This window comes from Peromyscus leucopus, chromosome 20 (genome assembly GCF_004664715.2).
Source record: "Peromyscus leucopus breed LL Stock chromosome 20, UCI_PerLeu_2.1, whole genome shotgun sequence".
Lineage (NCBI taxonomy): Eukaryota > Metazoa > Chordata > Mammalia > Rodentia > Cricetidae > Peromyscus > Peromyscus leucopus.
This window is the reverse complement of record NC_051080.1, coordinates 45,365,749-45,385,390: the sequence shown is the minus strand read 5'-3', so window position 1 is coordinate 45,385,390 and position 19,642 is coordinate 45,365,749. Positions and strand designations below refer to the sequence as shown.

Genomic DNA, 19,642 nt, shown 5'->3' with positions numbered 1-19,642 from the left:
ACTTTATCACCTTAGGATTTCACATAACAGAGATCCAGGCTCTACTACCTCGCAAGGACTGGTTACCTGCGAAGTTTCTAAAGCTTTGTGGATCTGAAGTTCCTAACACGAGTAGAGATAAAATGGAATGTCCCTTGATCAGAACGTGTAAAGGATTGTGCGGGTGTGCCTTTTAAATGGAAATGAAAGATGTGATCTGTAAAGAAGTTTGTGTTTAAGTCACAGGGGAAGAAAGAGAAGCATGGATTCATCTTTCAATAAAAAAGAAATGAGTAGCAAGGCCAGCTCGGCTGGTCCGTGGCAGAACGCAGTGCGAGAATGTCACTGTGATTTGGATTTTGGTAACAACCTTTTTGAGTGTAGTTCAGAATATTTTACAGCTATTCCATTTCCTTCAGTTGGCTCTTAAAGTTTAGCATAGCGTAGTCCCAGAACCCAAAAGAGATTTCTTTTACCTTGAAACTGAAATAAATTTGCCCCATTTCCATTTCATTAAATGAGGCTATGGTACGGCCTTGCCGTATTTTGACATAATTATAAACACATTCTGCAAATGCATCTATGTGTAGCTCTTGGGAACCATGATAAGGAAAGACTAGTTCAAAAGTGCCCTTAAAAGCATAAATATTTATTTTGAAAACCTGTATGCATGTGGAACAGATACCACATCTCTAGGGGAAGAGCTCATTTGAGAAGTAAGAGAAATGCTCATTTTTTTTTTTAAAACATGAAAGCTGAAAGCTAAAGAAACAAGAAAAATATTTTAATTGCCACGTAGAGAAAATAAAGCACAGAAGATGAAGACAGAGTTGCTGTGACTGGCTGAGACGGGAAACAAGGGCGGGCTCAGGGAACATCCAGAGACACATTCCTGCTCCTCCACACTGCCCTTGGCCACTCTGAGTCACACAGTGGGAAAGCTCCGTTCCCAACCACTGTATGGAGGACAGAAACAAAGGTCAGATGCCGAGGCAGGGCATCCTTTCCTGCAGCTGCTGCCTGCTTAACCTCCGACATCCTTTCTCTCTTCCTGCCTTTTGTCCCTAAGTCCTATACAGACTTTGGGGTGCAGTTCTAGTCCCATTTTGTCTCTAAGGCTTTCCTGATCTTTTCATTGGGATGTGACCTCACTGTCCTATAAGGTCCAACCATCATATTTCACTTTTATGGATGTCAATAAATTTGATATTTATTTATTATATCTTGAGATCTATAGACTTCTAATTCTCATCTAGCCAAAGATGGCCTTGACTTCTCATCTTCATTCCTCTGCCTATGGAGGCTGGGATCACGTGCATGCTTCACCCTACTCAGTTTTCTGCAGGGTTTGGGGATTGAACCTAGGTATGTGACGTGCAGCAGACACACACTTTACCAACTGATCCGCACGCCCAGCCCCAGCTATTGGTGGATATACCGTAGTGAAGAGAGTCTGTAGGGATACAGCAGTGAATGAGACTGTCAGCAAGCTCTCTGCCCTTTGGAGAACATCTCCAGTGGCTTGGCAGTGAGGCAGTGAATGGAAGAGAAGGCAAACAGCATAAGGCATCGTGGGTTTTCTCTTTGTGGAGACAATCAAACCTAGTGCCAACTTAGAAAATCACCAAACGCTCTTAACCATTGAGCCATTTCTCCAGCCCCACGATTATCAATCTTAATTCCAGCTGTAACCCTTAATTCTTCTTCTAGTCACGGGGATTACGGTCGGATATCTGTGGGGGCTGTTAATATGCTAAGTGGCTTTATTATGAATCTGAACCCAGTATCTCCAGAGCAGAGGCACTGCCAATTCACTAATCTTTTCAAAAACGTTATTTGATGGTGGGGTAATAGCAGCACGTTTCCTGGGAGGTTTGGTGAAGATGAACTGTGTTGATATATGCTACGTGTGCGTCAACTGTCTGGAACACACAGCTCTCAGTGAGTGTTGACTGTTTACTTGAGACCTTAAACATGATGGGCCTGGGTTAGAACTCAACAAAAGTCTGTATTTTCCAGGCCACGGCACACCCAATATTACAATATTGTCTCTTGAATATCTCTTCACTATCAACCAGTCCTATACCCCTTTAGCCTGGACTGAAGTGTGCTACCACTAAGAGAGGGAAATTAGTTTTTTTCCTAACCGTAAGCAAACAAAAACTGATGGACATGTGATCAGGGTGTAGTCAGTTAGAGAACTTTCCCAGAATATATGGGGCCTTGGTTTTGATCCTTAGCTTTGGGAGACTGTTGTGGGATATTACTTGAAGATGTGTTACATTTATTCATTTGTGCTTATTAATGATACAAAGATGTGTTGCATTCTTTTTTGTAGCATTTGTTTAACTCTGTGAAGCTGTGTTACTTTACCTGCCCAAAACACCTGATTGGTTTAATAAAGAGCTGAATGGCCAGTAGCTAGGTAGGAGAGGGATAGGCAGGGCTGCTAGGCAGAAAGAATAAATAGAAGGAGAAAAAGAGAAGATGGAGGATTGAGAAAAGATGAATGAGAGAGGCCACCAGAGGCCAGTCACCCAGCTACACAGCAAGCCCTGGAGTAAGAAGTAAAGAGAGGTATATAGAGAAAGATAAAGCCCAGAGGCAAAAGGTAGATGGGATAATTTAAGAAAAGCTGGCCATAAACAAGCCAAGCTAAGGCCAGCCTTCATAAGTAAGAATAAGTCTCCATGTGTTTATTTTAGAGCTGGGTGGCAGGCCCCTAAAGAGTAAAGAGTAAAACAAACAAACAAAAAAAACTAACAAACAAACAAACAACAACAACAGGAGATGTGAACTACCGAGGTGTTCTCAGCTGCCTGGTTGTTTTCTATGACATCTTCCGGCTTGTGGGACATCCTGTCATTTCTCCGGTGATATCTTTTCAGATGAAACAAAGCATCCTGACTAAGTTAAATCATTGACTGTTATGGGAAGGATTAATTCAGAAACATACTTTGTTAATTATTGTACTTTATTAGCAAGGGAATTTAGGAAAACAATCAGCTGTTGGAAGTGATTAGTCTGGATACGGCGTGGCAGGCATGCAAGCTTAGAATGCACCTCGGTTCATGTCCTAGTCAGGGTTCCTGTTGCTGTGACAAAACACCACGACCAAAAAGCAAGTTGGGGAGGAAAGGATCTATTTGGCTTATACTTCCATATCACTGTTCATCATCTAAGTAAGTCAGGACAGGAACTCAAACAGGGCAGGAACCTGGAGGCAGGAGCTGATGCAGAGGCCACGGAGGGGTGCTGCCTACTGGCTTGCTTCCCATGGCTTGCTCAGCCTGCTTTCTTATAGAACCCAGGACCACCAGCCCAGAGATGGCATCACCCACAGTTGGCTGGGCCCTTCCCCATTAATCATTAATTAAGAAAATACCCTACAACTGGATCTTATGGAGGCATTTTCTCAATGGAGGATCCCTCCGTTCAGATAACTCCAGCTTGTGTCAAGTTGACATAAAATTAGCCAGCACAGTTTAATCCCCAGAATCATAGAAAAGAAACACTAGTGATGGGTCATCTTATTCCTGCCTGTCCTGTGGAAATGAAGAGTGGACCAGGAGGAGCCCCGTGTGGCACTGGAGGACAGCGTTTTTAGTGAAATTCTTCCTACCCTCTGTTCCCCTCAGCGGTGTCATCTCCACGGGGTTCGTCAGCATGTCCTTCGAGAGCGGGCTTCAGCTGTAATGGAGTGAAGACATATCACTAAATATACACATGTGGGAGGGAGAAAAAACACCACCATCGAAGTGAAGGGCGTAAAGACACGATCATCTCTAGTAGATGAAGGAAGTGGAGACATTTCAAAGAAATGTGATCCTTCATAGCGGCTGTAAGAAGGGAAAATGTGGATTTGAAAGAAAATGAGAAAGTTCTATTAGGATAACAGGCTCAGATTATCTCAAGGGAGATGCAAACCCCGAGGCTGCACAGCTCGGGGAACACTCCCTGGGGGCAAAACCAAGAGGATGGGGCGTTGGGTGGTCCTGAGGGAGGTGGGGTTGACCTACACCTTAGTGGAGCCTGCTGAAGCTCTCGGCTGATGCGTCTTCTGCAGGGGTCTAGAAGTCAGGTTTGGCGAGGAGAAGGGGGACCTGTGCCCGCTGGAAGTGTGTGCATTGCCCTGGGACACAGGCTTAAGGACGTCTTCCCTTTAGAACTTAAGGTTAGTGAGCGTGGGTCTCAGTTTTGATTTCTGCATAGAGAAGATCCCAAGCTATTTGATGGTTAAGCTCCTTTCTCCACGTTGTATTCGGGAGTCAACACCACTCTGTGTCCTGTACACTGTTGCAGTCATCATGTCAATCTGCAGTGAAGTTTTTAAAAAGAATGAGTGGATCAGAAGCTGAAGAATGGTTCTTGAGCTTGTCTTCCATGGCAGATGGCCCTTTGAAGAGAAGTTATTGCTGTGGACCTGGGTTTGAGTCCCAGCATTCACTTGGTGGCTCACAACTATCTATAACTCCAGTTCTAGTGGATCTGATGCCCTCTTTGGCCTTCAAGGGACCAAGCTCATATGTGGTACACATACATACTTGCAAGGCAAAAAGCCCATAGAGAAATATAAAACTAAAATTAAAGACAACATTCAAATGGCATATAAATGCATAGGAAACCACAAAATGCCCTAAGTAGCCAAGTGTGGTGGTTTAAATGAAAATGGCCCCTATAGACCCATAGGGAGTGACACTATTAGGTGGTGTGGCCTTGTTGGAGGATGTGTGTTGTTAAGTTATTAACAGTCTTATTAAGTAAGAAACACAGAGCCAAATACAGGGGTGCAAGCCGTAGAGATCAGAGCAATAGCCGCCAACTAACCTTAGCTCACCACGCTGCCGTAGCTTCCCAAGAGAACTGAACCAGCTTCTTCATGTCTAACCTGTGCCTTTATTGTCTTGCTGTTCTGCCTTCTCATTGGCTCTAAGCCCTGTCACATCACTTCCTCGTCACTGCCTGTCTGTACAGACCTCCAGGTCTCTATGGTTGGTACTGGGATTAAAGGTGTGTGTCGCCACACTTGGCTGTGTCCTTGAACACACAGAGAATCGGATTAAGGGCATGTGCTACCATTACCTGACTTTTGTTTACAGCTGGCTATGACCTCTGATCTCCAGGAAAACTTTATTTATTAACATACAAATAAAATATCACCACACATGTGGCCTTGTTGGAGGAAGTATGTCATTAGGGATTAGCTTTGAGGTCTCAGATGCCCAAGCCAGGCCCAGTGGCAGACTCTCTCTTCCTGTTGCCTAAGGATTCAGATATAGAATCTTCAGCCACTTTTCTAACACCATGGCTGCCTGCTTGTTGCCATGATCCTCATTATGACACAGTGGACTAAACCTCTGAACTGTAAGCCAGTCCCAATTAAATTATTTCCTTTATAAGAGTTGCCATGGTCAGAGCATCTATTCACAGCAATGAAGCCCTAACTAAGACACCAAGGTAATCATAAACAGAACGTGGATGGAGGAATCACACTACATGGTTTCAAAGCTATAGTAATTATAGCAGTAGAGTAGTTGGATAAAAATAGACATATCAATTAATATAACAAGATAGAGTATCCAGAAATGAACCCACAAAGACACCTAGAATACACAATAAAAAAGACAGCACCTTCAATTAACAGTATTTGGAAAATTGGGTGTCAGTCTGAAGAAGGAACATATTCAAAATTAACTCAATGATTTAAAGACCTGAAACTAAACTAAGAGAAAACATAGGCAAAGAGCACACAACATTGGTTTGGTTAGTGGTTTTTGGAGTGCAGATGTGGGGAGAGGTCAGAATTTGACCCAAAAGCACAAGCAACAAAAGCAGGAATAGGCACATGGGACTGTATTGACCTCACACACTCTCTGGGACTGTATCACTCTCCAATTCTCTGTGTGACAAAGAAACGCGATGTGAAGGTGGGTCTGTGATGGACTGGGAGAAAACACTGCAAGCTATGATCTGGTTGGGGTGTACTGGTTACCTTGCTCATCGTTGTAAACAAAATACCAGATAGTAAGAACTGAAGGGAGGAAGGACTGACTTAGTTCATGGCTTCAGAGGGATCTGTCCATCATAGCTGTATCCATGGTGACAGGAGCGTGTGGCAGCTGCTGCTCAGACTGCTGCAGACCACGAAGCAGAGAGAGAGGCTGGCACTAAGGACTAGGTCAGAAACCTCCAAAGGCTGAACCCTGGGTCCTTTTCTCTACTATTCAGATCTCACATCCCAAAGGTTCTGAAGTCTTCAAACTAGAGCTACCACAGGAAGACTGACTACCACAGGAAGACTGACTACCACAGGAAGACTGACTACCACAGGAAGACTGACTACCACAGGAAGACTGACTACCACAGGAAGACTGACTAAAAAAGACTACCACAGGAAGACTGACTACCACAGGAAGACTGACTACAAAAATGACCACAGGAAGATGACTAAAGAGACTGACTGCCACAGGAAGACTGACTACCACAGGAAGACTGACTACCACAGGAAGACTGACTGCCACAGGAAGACTGAGACTACACCACAGGAAGAGACTGGAAGACTGATTTAAAGAGACCACAGGAGCTGAGTGGGAGACTGATGCACATGCAGATTTAAAACACAACAAGGAATACATATTCCACATAGGGGTAGGGCAGGAGATAGCTCAGTGGGTAGAAGATGCTTTCACCCATGCCTGCCTTGGTCTATATAGTGAGTTCCAGGACAATCAGAGCTACATAGTGGGATCGCATCTCAACTAAACGAAACAAACAGGATGAGCCTGAACACAGACTTTGTTCAAGATTCAAGAAGGCGTGTGAATGGACAAACGATTTATGAAAAATGCTCATGATCACTAACCATTGGGGAAATGAAGATTAATAGCACAGTGAGATCTCACCCACCACAGTCTTGCCTCTTTAGCGCCAGTCACAACAGCTCCTCTGGTAGGCAGGTAAGTGCTCCCCATCTGGCAGGCAGGAGCAAGTGCTCCCCCTCCTGCCTAGGTGGAAATGGTTGCATGGCCATCTGGAAGTCTGATTGACACCAACAACTCCAGTACAGCAGAAATCACCCTGGCTAAGGTCACATCTTCAGGAGCCAGGGGCATCAGCTGAGATCATTGTACTGTTTTCTCCATCATCTGCGGCATGATCAGAATGGCTAGTGTGGCATAAAGGTAGCCTTGCTCTGGTTGGATGGCAGTCCTTTTGCTCAGGGTAGTGAGGGCAGCAAAGAGTCTAGGGCTTGTAGTTAGGGAGCCAGATGGCTCCTTTCCTAACATCTTTGCTTATTTATAGGACTATGAACACCAGGAGTCCTTACCACAAAGCATAAAGAATTTACCAGTGATGCTAATGATGAGTTTAACAATTTTTAACAGTGCTTAATACCTACCCAGTGTCTGAAGGAGGGATGGTGAGACTATGAATTAGTTTACTGTTTATGAAAACCATTATGAAAGTTCCGTTAAAAACTTAAAATAGAATTACCATCTAACCCAGCAGTCCTCCTTCTAAAGTTATGAAACAGTATGTGGAAGAGATGCCCGGACTCCTGTGTTCGCTGCGGCACTAGTCATAATGATTCTTAAGGGACACTTAAGAACATTCTGGAGCCAATATAAGCATCCATCAGATGAATACAAAAGGAAAAGGTGGGATGCATGGATATGATGGAATATTTTTCAGTCTTTAAGAAGGAAATGCCATTTATGACAGCATAGATGACGTCAGGGAGCAGCATGCTCAGTGAAGTAAGCCAGGAGCAGACAGACGAGACCACATGTCCTCACTCACATGTGCAGTCCAAACACGCAGACCCGCGGAGCAGTGAGTCAAAACTGTGAGCCAAAACAAGGATTCCTTCCTTTGAATTGATTTTGTCAGGCATTTTGTTGCAGCAAGGAGAAAGTAATTGATGCAACCAGAAATCAGCACCCATCTCGGGTCTTCCAACCTCCCCAGTAACATCCATTCCGTCTGCTCCCAGGCGGAGGACTTGGCGGACCCCAGCAATGACCGGGGAGGTAACACACCTCTCAGTCCTGCTCCCCTGCCCTTTCTCTCTCCTCTGGGGTGCACAGGCTCTGCTCTCTAGAGACTCCGAGGAAATCCACTAAACTCCGGCCACATTAGTTTTGTGTTTCTGAATGAGCTGTGGATTTTTCCCCCACTGGAGGGCCTTTGCGCTGTTCCTTCCTGGCTTCTTTCCTGTTGGTTTATGGTATCTGCTTGTTGACATGGATTATTGAGTGAATACTGATCAGCTAGACCTCTCCGGCCCACATATTTATTTGTCCATTATTTTTCTCTTGGTAAATTATAAGTTCCACAAGAGCGTGGGATTGTCTTGTTTAGTGCTGTTCCAGAGAGCCTGCAGCAGTTCTAACCAATGGGGGGCCCTTAGGAAATACTTTGGAATAAGTGGACACAAAATTGGCATTGTGATCTCATGAATCTAAAACCAATACACTTAGTTACTTCCTTGATTAAGAACTAGCTATTTCGTTCCAAAGTTGACCAAACAAGACAGTGAGGGAGCTGTTCTGGCAAACCAGACCTCTGTAAGCGGGAGTCTTTGAGGGTGGAGTAGATGCTGACTGTCTCGAATTCCCAGCCTTGGATACAATAGTTCAAAGGCATTAAGAAAAGTGGGTCCCAAAGTCTAGGCATCAATCTTCATGCCCTCAAATCGGGAAAAGCTTTTTAATACCACACCCAAAGTGCTAACAGTAAAAGAAATGCAATATATGATCCAGCATGATTAAGAGTTTTCCTGGTTGAAAGAGTGTGATGGAGAAAAGAGAAAAGACAACCTGAAGGGGTGGAGGAAGTATTGATAAATCTGCACACATGGCCAGGGACTTATGCAGATCATATAAAGAACTCATGCAGGGACAATAATAAGACAAACAATTCAAATGCTAACAGGTTGAACTGAACATACATTTCTCCAAAGATGATTACATACATGGCCAAAGGTGCATGAAAAGATGGTTAATATCATCAGTCACAGGACAATCGCAAATCTAAAAAGGGCAACAACTATGCTGGAGATACTTAGCAGTAGAGAGCCTGCTGAGAACATGCCAGGTCCCGAGTTCAATACTCAAGTACTGAAAAAAATCACAACAATGTCCCACTTCACACCTGTGGTGAGACAAATACAACTTAAAAATAAAGGTAAATAGTGTTGCATGGAAACATTAGCACCCCCATGCACTGCTGATGCAGCTCCTTTGGAAAACAGACTGCCAGCCCCTGGACCTCTGGTTCCCAGGCGGCACTCTAGGTTGTGAGTTCAGAAGATATAAAGGCAAACTACAGCCACACAAAGACTTGCGCATGAATGCTGAGCGCTATCACAATTCCTGAAAAATCAGGAGAACCCACGTGTCAGTCAACACATAGACAGATAAACAAAATATGACATGGCACACAGGGAATGTTATTTGTTCATGAAAAGAAATGAGCCAAGCCTGGTGGCTCACACCTTTAATCCCAGCATTCAGGAGGCAGAGGCAAGTGGATTCTCTATGAGTTTGGGGCTAGCCTGGTCTATGTAGTAAGCTCCAGCCCAGCCAAAGCTACATAGTGAAACCCCATGTTAATAATAATAATGATAATAATAATATAATAATAATAATAATAAAAGAGGAGGGGTAAATGGAACATTGACACATTACAACAATGAAGAACCTTGAAAACATTATGCTAAGTAAAAGGAGCCAGTCACAAAAGACCACGTATTACACAATTTCATCTGTATGAAATATCCACAATAGGCAAATCTCTTTCTAAATTAGCAATAAATTAGTGACTCCCAGGGGCTAAGGATTTGAAGAAGGAAGCGAGTAGGAGCTAACAGGTATGAGATCTCTTTGGGGGAGGATGAGATTAACTCTGATTAACTCTAAATTTGATTGTGGCATTGGTTATATAATTCTGTGCCTCTATGGAAAAAAAATGTTTAAGTGAGGATTAATTTGGCACAGTAGTGGCCTCTGTATCCTCAGGGGTACGCCCCCATGACTCTTGGTAGAAAGCCTGGAACCTCAGAGATTATTGAACTCTGTCTAGACTATGTCTTCTGCGTGTCTCAAAGCATTGCCATAGCGTCCAATCAATTACTCCGTCCATGTTTTATGCCTGTTGCCTCCTCTGCCTGAAACTTCCTGCACTCTGGGGCCACTAGTAAATAAGAAAAGATCACACAAGCATGCGATACTGGTAACTCTGACCCGACAAATGAGCCTGACAGGAAGCCACTAATGAGTGTCATAGACAGCATGGATGCAGGGCGTGAAGGACAGACTCACACCCAGGGCCAGATGGTGTGGGATTTCACCGTGGTACTCAGAACAGTATGCAACCAAACCTTAAATGGTTTATTCAACATTTTGGGGCTGGGTTGACTTTGGATAAACGAAACAAACCCCAGATAAGAAGGGACTTCTGTATGTGCATCTCAATAAAGCCTTTTAAAAAATCAAAACCATTAAATAATTACAATGGATAAATCTCTCTCTCAGATGAATCCCCACTTCTGTCACGGCCACCTTCCATCTGCCTCAGCTGTCAGAGTTTATTGAGACCACATGCCACAAAAGACGAACTGACAACCAGGGGACATTCTGTGGCCTAAAAACCCTTCTTTTTGCTTGCATAGCCTGAAAAATATCTTGAAATTAGTTATAATTTTAAAATTAGAAAAAAAAAGCACATTAAAATGAACTTCTGGCTTCTCTTGAAAAAAAATCAACCTAAACTAAAATAAGATTTAAAAAAAGATGATGGTCACACCAAACATGCATCTCACATGGAAAAAACGAGGCTGCCCTCTTCAGGACCATGATGCCTTGCTTCGTTTGCTCTGTTGCCACAGCAGAATACCAGAGACTGAGTAATTTGTAAAGAAAACGGTTTATCTTGGCTCATGGTTCTGGAGGCTGGAAAGTCTAAGATCCAACGACTGCATCTCGTGAGGGCCACGTGTGGCTTCAACTTATGGTAGAAAAAAACGGAAGGGCAAGTGGTGCCCTGGGAAATACGCGAACTAAGGCTAACCGGGATTTTAGCCAGGCTGGTAGCTGGGCCTTCACAGATCCTAAACTCGCTGGGGAAGACAAGGGCTCCTCATCCTAACCCCTCCGAGTGGGTCCCACCTCCCAAACTGCCACACTGCTGAGCAACTGTGGTTGGTATGAACTTCTGGGGAACATAATCAGATCAGTCCCCCCCCCATCTGCCTCTGTAAACCTACCTTCGGTCACATATTCGTCACCTATTTTTATCTCTAGGGACATTTGAGTTTGCAATAGCAACTGAGACCTTTTCTGACCTCAAAACTGTGTGTTTTGGAGTTGCCTCAGACTCTGTTTTCTGATTGGCTAATCCTATGGTGACTTCCAGTCCCATATGCACAAAGGACTCTGGAAGGGCTCTTGTAAACATTCATGTTGGGTCACACCCCCGAGCCACAAAATCTGAATCTCTTGGGGTAGGGTGTCCAGGACTAGTGTTTAAAAATAAAAATTAAAAAACCCCAAATAATCCAACCCCCCAGGTGACTCCAGTGATGACTTAAAGTGTTGGGTTAATCTTTGAATCCACTTGAGGCAAAGATTTGAATTTTGGTTTGCTTTTCAGTTGAGGCAGAACCAGAGAATGGTTTCAGTTAGGTGGATCCTTTAGTTGATGTTCATTACATGGATGACTGAGTGGACCTGACGTGCCCCCTCCTGTGTGCGTGCGTGCGTGCGTGCGTGCGTGCGTGCGTGCGTGCGTGCGTGCGTGTGTGCGTGTGTGTGTGTGTGTGTGTGTGTGTGTGTAGGTGGAGGCTAGAGGTCAACCCTGAGTGTCATTCCTCAGGCACTGTCCACCTGGCCGCCTCTCACTGGCCTGGGGCTTGCTCATTAGGCTGGGTTAGTTGGCCAGTGAGCACCAGAAATCCATCCCCTCATCCCCTCCCAGCTCTAGGTACACAAACCCATACCAGCTCACCCGGCATTTTTACATGGGTTCTGGTGGTGGAACTGAGGTCCTCACGCTTGCCCGGCGAGCACTTTGCTGGCTGAGTTATCTCCACAGCTGGCAATGTCTTTTCTCTCATCATGCTATGACTGCAGTCTGGCCAACATGGACGGCCAGGTCGCTGCGCCTTTACTACTCTGTTATTTTTAGCCAAGTTATTTTTGTTTGTGTGTTGTTTTTAATTGAAGAAGTCGACTGGGTTGACAAACCTGAGAAGTTACAGTGGCTTTTCCAGAGGTAGCCAGCACAGCATGCAGGCACCTGACGAACACTGGGTGAACGAACTGACCAGGCGTTGCTTCTCACTGTCTTCAGAGTCTGGCGGCGTCCTGCAGTGTGTGAGGGTGTGTAAGGGCCCCGTGGGGGTGTGTAAGGCCCCTTCGCTGTCCATCTTTCCCGAGGTTTTGCTAAGCCATCGCTTGACAGGAAGGTCTGAGTGGAGAATAGGCCAGTGAGAAGAAGTCGTCTTCTCACCTCATGGACATACGGGTGCCAGAGAGGATTGGGGGCGCAGGAGGGCTTTGGAAAAGGTTCTCCAGGATACCTTGAACAGACTGAGAGATGACAGGGACGCCATGCCTCCCAAGGCAAGCTTGGGAGATACTCTATGTTGAATCCCCAGCACACAGATAGCACAGATAGATAGGCACACAGATCGCACCCACCGGGAAGTGCTTGGCTGGAAGCCTGGGTGGTGGTGGGCTGGGATCCTAGGCAAGCCCGGCTGGGGCGGCGACTGCACCAGGGCAAGGCGGGGCTGCCGCTGCTGCACCTGTGCATCCCAGCTTCGGCTGGTGCCCTCACCCGGGAGCCAGCCGAGCCCCATCCGATGGGGGGCCACGGAGGCGTTGGGGAGCGGTCGGCGAGCCAGGCTGGGGAGGGGGGCGCGGCTGCGGCCGAGCTGTCCAGGGGGAGGCGGGAGGAGGGAAGGCGCCGCCGCCTCGCCCGCGGCGACACAGACGCTGGGAGCGGCAGAGGCGGTGAGTCGCAGCGCCTTCCCTCCGCCGGCCGGCGGCCGGGAGCGGGAGCCGCAGCTGGGCGGGCTAGCGGGGGAGCGGGAACCCCGAGCGGCGGCTGGGGAACAGGCGCTCTCGGGTGCGGCGGGAGCAGGGCATAGAGGGCATCGCGGAGCCCCCAGAACCCAGTCCCTGCTGCTCCTCCCCAGGTGCCACCCACCTTATCAGTGTCAACACCGCCGGCCCCCCGCAACCCCACACCCAGGCTCGCAGGGACCATCAAGCTTTAAGTCCCCCCTCATCCCCCAGGCTGGCGGCTGGAGAGGAGAAAGCAACTTTGCAGGGGATCCAGCGAAGCGCGCTGGCTCGAAAGGGGGCGTTAGCGAGCCTGGCAGATGGGGGAGGTCCCGAGCATCCCCACCCGGGACCAGGGGCATCGGTACCGGCCGGCTCCGGGCCTGCAGAGTCGGCAGTGAAAAGCCACGGCCAGAGGCCCGTTCCGGAGGTGGGGGGCTGGGGAGGGGGCTGGGGACTGCGCCGGGCGCTGCTGGACCCTGCGGCAGCGATCCGCGGCGTTTTGGAGAGAAAGATTCTCCTGTGTGGCCTTCGCGGGGCTGGGGAAGTGTGTGCTGGGGAGACGTATTCGAGAGTTTTCAGTGCATACCGATTTATTTTTAGCTTAGGAGAAGCAGGATGTGCAAAGTGGGTTGTATCAACCCGGGAGGGGCAGGAGGTCTCCCTGTCCGCAGGAAACAGTAAACACACAAGTTTCTCGATGCAGATGCTTGCTGTAACTTTCGTGTGGAGAGGGGGTGGAAAAAAAAGAAGCCTCCTTTGGGCTCTTCCTGAGGGTGGGTCTGTCTGAGGCTGCAGGCCAGGCTGGCTATGGGGATGCTGTGTCCCTAAACGACGGTCCTCCGCGGAAGATGCGGCTTTCATTCCGCTGGAGACTGGTGTGAAACACAGAAGAAGCGGGCTGCCCGCCTTCAGTTCCCTGAGAAGGAAACCACACAAGCCTCTGCTCAAAGTTTTCCTGGTTCTGACTAATTGGAAAGAACAGACGCAGGGCACTGTGTTACCAGTAGCAGGGTTGCAGGCAGGGGTTTGCCAGGCCGAATTGGCAAAGCTTGTGGGGATTTTTACTCCAACTGGGAGATGCTTGCGTTTCATGGCCAAGGCAGTGATGCCAGGGACTGCACATGAGGGGAGGTAGGACAGTGTGGTGGAAAGGTGAGGGGGCACACACAGATGCGGGGGTGGGGTTGGGGTAGAGGAGCTGTAATTCAATATCCAGACACCCAAGCCAACACACGGCAGACATTCCCAGTATGGTTCTTCAGCCAGACTGTCAGACTTGAGTTCTGTCTCAGACCAGAGCAGCTCCTACCCACCGGCCTCCTTGGCCTCTTCTGTGGTTCCTGAAGCGAGGAGGTTGCTAATAGGTATGGAAGCGACCTCAGGGATGCTGTGCAGATTGGATGTAGCCCTCAGAGAGTTAAGCCTCAGGCCAGGCGGGAGGTAGGCAAGGAGCAAACGTGACCCTTGCTCCTTTCTGCGCGTGGTTGTTGATTGATTTCCTTCTTGCCCGGATTGCTGCACTTGTCTTCCAGCTGCCTGGCTGCTCCAATCAGAACCTCCTTGTTCCAGTTCATTCTCCATCCTGGAGACAGCCATTCTAAAAACGAAAACCTAAGCTGGTTTGTCTGGCTGATTTTCCTCAAAGGCACCCCTGAAGCTTTCCAGATAAAACCCAGACTCTGAGAGTACACACAGCCGTCCTCCTGTCTCAGCTCCTCTCCTGCAGCCTCCCCACTCTGGCCTCTGCACCTGTCAGCTCCCACCTTCCTGTCGACTCTTGTATCTTCTTCCTACCCAGATGCTACCACAGAACCACAGCAGGCCCTGGGCACGCCCCTCCCAGGTGACTGGCTGGCCCTGCTCCATGCAGTCACAGCACCCTAGGCAGACCCCTCTTCCCACTAGTGATCCTGTGTGTCAATCTTCCTGCCTGCCAGCACTGGGAAGGGGGGTGGGGACGGGGACTCTGGGTTCAGACAGATGTTTGTTGAATGAAGAAATTAACATCAGTCAAGCAAAATTCAGTCCCTTTCACTCAAGCCAGAATTAAATATGGAGAATAATAAAGAGGAGGACTAAACAAATCTTTGTACTTAATAATTCATTATAATAAAAGCATCAGAAAGTACTGGGAAATCAAGAGCAGGGCATGCTGCTTTAGTTCTCTCTCTCTCTCTCTCTCTCTCTCTCTCTCTCTCTCTCTCCTAAGCTGTGGACCTGCAATTCTCCTTCTGTAGACTGCATCCTGGGTTCATAGACATGAGCCACCACACCAAGCTCAGAGGCCGTGTGAGAAGCAATTGTGAGATTCCATCTGTGAGAGGCAGATTAGCTGTGGAGAAAGCCCCCCCCCCCAACTCCTCTTTTCTTAGTTCTCCCATAAGCCTGGCCACAGGGTGGAAACACATCTCACATGAACAGCCTGACCCTCTAGCTCGGTGGTTCTCAACCTTCCTAATGCTGCGACCCTTTAACACAGTGTCTTGTGGTGACTCCCAATCTTTCATTGATACTTCATAGCTATCACTTTGCTACTGTTACGAACCGTAATGTAAATCTCTGTTATGTAACCCGTGGGAATTGCGATCCACATGGCGAGGACCACTGCTCTAGCCCTTTCTTAGAGTTTTCTTCCAGTGTGGGTCTCAGTGGGTCCGATGAGCATGAGAAACCTCCCGCCCTGAAGTCTCGGTATCACTTTCCAGGCCATTTGATGTGTCCTTTGGCTATGTCTCAGAGCCAGCATTTCCCAGGACTCTACTGCTGCCCACAGGCTCCCGCAGCAAGCTAAGAGGGGGCCTTGTTCTCTGCAGCGCCCCCAGCCTGGCTTTAAGGCTTAGCAAGGAGGTTTAACCAAAGGTTGCTTTTTCCAGTTTTAAAAGGTTGTGAACAAAACACAAAGAAGAGTGTGTGGCACAGACTTCCTTCTTCATAGGAAAACCTGGACAGCCTCGAGGCTGGAGCCAGACAAGTGGGTTTCATTTTGCATGTCATCTCTGATTGATTGGTAGTGACTGCCTAGAAAGCTGGGGCCAGGCTCAGCAGGAGAGGGGGCTGTGGTCAATTAGTGATGTCTGTCAGGGAATGGGATTAGGAGGTGGTGACAGCTTTTGTCCTCATTTTTCCTACCCTAGAGAATGTCATCGGAGGACAGTGAAGGCAGAAGACAGGGGCAAAGTGATCCCCACAGGAAGGCAGGAACTTTCCACTGCAATGATAAACAGCCACCACAGATAACACATGCTCTGTGAACCACGTGTGCCTTAATCTTTGCAGTAAACTTCCCCACCCTTGAAACATTTAAAAAATGTTTTCTTTAGATTTATTTATTTTATGTAATGTGTATGAGTGTTTTGCCTGCATATATGTTTGTGTACTACATGTGTGCTGGTGCCTGAAGATGTCTGAAGAAGGCATTGGATTCCTTGGAACTTGAATTAATGGTGGTTGTGTGCCACCATGGGGTACTGGGAATCAAGCCTAGGTCTTCTGCAAGAGCAACAGGTGTTCTTAACCTTTGAGCCATCTTTCCAGCTCCAGAAAACCTTATTTTAAGTAGAACTCAATTCTGTTGTGTCAGGAACTCCCAAACTCAGACTAGTTTTCTGTTTTATTTTATTTGTACGGGTGTTTTGCCTCCATGTGTATGTGCAACATGTGTGTGTCAGATCCCCTGGAACTGGAGCCATGGTGCAAGCATTGTTAGCAGGACCTAAGGTCGCACTTGTTTTGGTTTGTTCTTTTGGAACTGGTGGCATTTTCAGTCTCCATCTCACTGTGTGAGAGCTGGAGGAGCGCTGGCCCTCACACAGTCTGGGCTTACACCCAGGGAGAAGGAGGGACCCCCCCCCTCAGCACCGCTCACAGTGGCTTGCTTGCTCAGGCACATTATTGTATCTTAGATCCTGTTCAACTACTGATCCAGAGGCCAAGGAGCAAGGCTACTTCTCTTACAGAAAGCCGAGGTCACAGGAGACAGGCCCTTGAATATTGGATTGCACACAGATGCTCTGTGGAGTCCTTGAAACAGTCCCATTTTCCAGATAAGAATGGCAGGCTTAGTATTCAACAACTTGTCCAAGGTCACGTGGCTGGTAAATAGTGGAGTTTGGGGTTGAAAATCACAATTTATGCACTTCGAAACATACACTTATTATTTGTCAACAGAATGTTTAAAGAGAGTTTACTATGAATCTGTCCTCTCTATTTCTGAAAAGATGGATCCATAACTTCAAGAAATTGAAAGTGTCTCCTGGCTGGGGAAAGTGAGGAAAAAGAAGACACATGCCCTCTATTCAAGCATTCAAATGATAATTCAGAGCAGTTTCAACATGATCAGCACTGTGCTGGGTTCTCAGGATGCAGGCTGAACCAGCTCTGGTTCCTGCGTTAGTCACTCTGTGGTGACACCAAACACCTGATGTGGGTGACTTGAAAAGAGGAAATGCATGTTTTGCTTAGTGTCTGAAGGTTCTGCCGAGCTCCAGGCTTTGGGAACAACTTCATAGCAAAGACTGTTCACCTCAAGACAGCCAGGAAACAGAGTGGGGGACAGGAAGGGGCCAGGGGCAAGATGCCCCCATGGGCCCACCCAGCCATTCCCCTTCTCTAGCTAGGTCCCTCCTCAGAAAATGTGCAGACTCTCTCCAAATAGCCTACATTGTGACCCTACACTTCAACATGTGAGCATGTGGGAGACCTTTCCCATTCAGTCATCTCCTGTCCTTTAGTTCATATATGGAACAGATTCACATGAGCTTGGAGAACAAGGGTGTACAAGTGTAAGAGCTGAGCTCATTTGGTGGGGACAGTGGCCTTTTATTTAAGGTAGCCCCAGGAACACAGCTTGTGTGCTAGGTGAGGAATAATAGTTCTTGGACACATTAAAACTGTGACTAAATGCGATCAGTATGAAGTTTGCCATCTTAACCGCAGTTTTGTGTCCCTGAGCACATGTCTGTTACTGAGCCTCTATCCATCCCTCCCCAGATCCTTTTTCTCTTTCTGAACTGAAGCTCTGGGCTTATTAACCAGCAGTTCCCCATTCTTCTCTTCCCTCAGCCCCTGACTGCCCCTTCCTCCTTTCTGTCCCTGTGAGACCGAGCACCTCAAGGCTGCTGTACCGTTGGCGCTGTAGCTAACTTTCACCTCTTTGTGACTCATCTATTCCACTTGAATGCCCCTAGGTTCGCCGTACTGTGATAGCTGTCGGAGTTTCTTTCCTTCACAAGGCTGAATGTATTCTCTCACAGGCGTAGAGCACATTTGGCTATCCGTTTGTCTGCTGCTGGGCTGGACTGTTTCTGTCTGTTGTTATTGTAGAAAACACCACTATGGACATCGTCATGTAGGTGCGTGTTCAAGTTTCCACTTTCAATTTTTTTGGTTGTGCGCTCGGAACTGAAGTTGCTGGATCACACGCCATTCTACATTTAATCTCTTGTAACCACCACACCGTTTTCCACAATGCTCCCTCTTCACACGTCCACCTGCAGGCTGCCAGGGCTTCAGTGTCTCCACACCTGGCCACCGGTTTCCTTCTTTTTGTGGCTAATAGATCTATCCTCGTGGGTGTGAAGGGTTGTAGCCTAGAAGGTAGGTTGGGATCTGCAGGTGAGGGGCAGGGGCAGACTTTGAGACTGATTCTAGGGACATGGGGAGCCACTGGACATCTGTGACCTGTGACAACACCGTGAGCAGGATCCTGACAGGAAGAGAGGACTGGGGCTGCTGAGAAGGCAGGGTTTCTCCACACCCATGTGACTGCAACACGACCATCTCCGTCCTGTGCGGTATTGAATTTGGGAAGGGAAGTAAACATGGCACCGTGATGTTTCCCTCAGACATGTCGACCAGTTGCTCATAGAAATGCCTACTGGAGTTCCAAGCATCATTCAGTCTGTTCTGGCAAACTCTAACCTTTATCGACCAGGGTCCCATAAAGAGGCACACTTCAAGGGTGAGGAACTAAAGCAAGCTCAGGTTAATGGGCTGGCACGTGTGTGTGTGTGTGTGTGTGTGTGTGTGTGTGTGTGTGTGTGTGTGAACACACACACATGCTATACAAGGGGATGTGACAACAGTTTCTAGAAGTGCATCGAGAGGCAGGTTAATGGGAGAGCATTACGTACAGAGCTGTGCTCTTCATCCAGGCAGAGAGGTACGTAGTCCAGGAAGTACCTGGCTACTCTTGTTCCCACGCTCCAATCTTCTGTAGACACAGCTAAACTGACCTGAAGCCAGAGGCCAAATGGGCTGTGACCAGGGTGAGGCTTGTAGGGCACAGAAGGAGGGAGGGAGGATGGCGGAGCAGAGAACAGGTCATTTCGGAGCTCTGTGACCCGCCACCCACGTAATGGGAGAGGGAGCCAGAACACCCAGAGATGGTCAGAGCTCAGGGAACAATCAGTTGAACTGGGGCTGGAAGTCTTGCAAACGGTGGAAATGACAAGGACATTTCTCATTCTTCTAACTGGCTCTGGAGTAGCCGTCTGTCCCTAAACCCAGGACTCTGTGAAGTCTAGTGTGGTTCCGGTGGGTACCCTACCCCGTCAATATCCAGGCATAGCTGAGGGACTCTGTAGCCCGAGAAA

General features: G+C 47.6%; 1 protein-coding gene across 1 annotated transcript in view; it reads left to right on the top strand.

The window, feature by feature from the left end:
* Positions 1-12,976: 12,976 nt before the first annotated feature.
* Ncald (neurocalcin delta) overlaps positions 12,977-19,642 on the top strand; it is a 396,699-nt gene continuing 390,033 nt past the window's right edge. Inside the window, 1 exon segment of the mRNA XM_028857190.2 lies at positions 12,977-12,995. The gene's annotated coding sequence lies outside the window, so the exon portion shown is untranslated.